We start from the raw sequence: 662 nt of genomic DNA, 5'->3' as shown, positions 1-662 counted from the left end.
TGTGTGTGTGTGTGTACTTTTGTTTGGCTTTTGCTGCTCAAGGCTGGCATTCTACCATTTGAACCATACCTCTACTTCTGGCTTTTCGGTGATTAATTAGAGATAAGTCTCAAGGAATTTTCTGCTGGGGCTGGCTTCAAACCTGGATCTTCAGATCTCAGCCTCCGGAGTTGCTAGGATTACAGGTGTGAGCCACCAGCCTGACCTCGGCATCTTACAAAATGGATGGTGTCCCTCTGTGAGGATAAGAGGGGGACACAGGCCAAGGGATTCCTTGGTCTCACTTCTCGAACTTGGCATGGAAATTCTATAAAAAGAGATTGTTTGCTGGAAAGAGAACACCCATCAGGCATGGACAGGCCAAGCTGTGGCCAAGCCCTTCACGTATGCCATCACATTTACTTCCCAACAGCTGCCCTCAGGACTGGCATTCACATTCATGTACTCGCTCTTTAATGGCTCATTCTGGAAAGGTGAGAAAAATTGCTTGGAGTGGATTACAAAACACCCAGTGAGGGAACCTAGGCCTCAGAGCACTGCAATGTCTTCACCATATATCTGAGTAGTCCCAAATCATCTAGAAGCTTTGGTTAAAAAAAAAAAAATTGCTGCCATTTCTCACTCAGTAGGTCTGGTTAAGGTCCCCAAAGACAACTCTCCCC

Source organism: Dipodomys ordii, unplaced genomic scaffold (genome assembly GCF_000151885.1).
Source record: "Dipodomys ordii isolate 6190 unplaced genomic scaffold, Dord_2.0 Scaffold125, whole genome shotgun sequence".
NCBI classification, from domain to species: Eukaryota; Metazoa; Chordata; class Mammalia; order Rodentia; family Heteromyidae; genus Dipodomys; species Dipodomys ordii.
Note: the sequence above shows the minus strand (reverse complement) of the source record.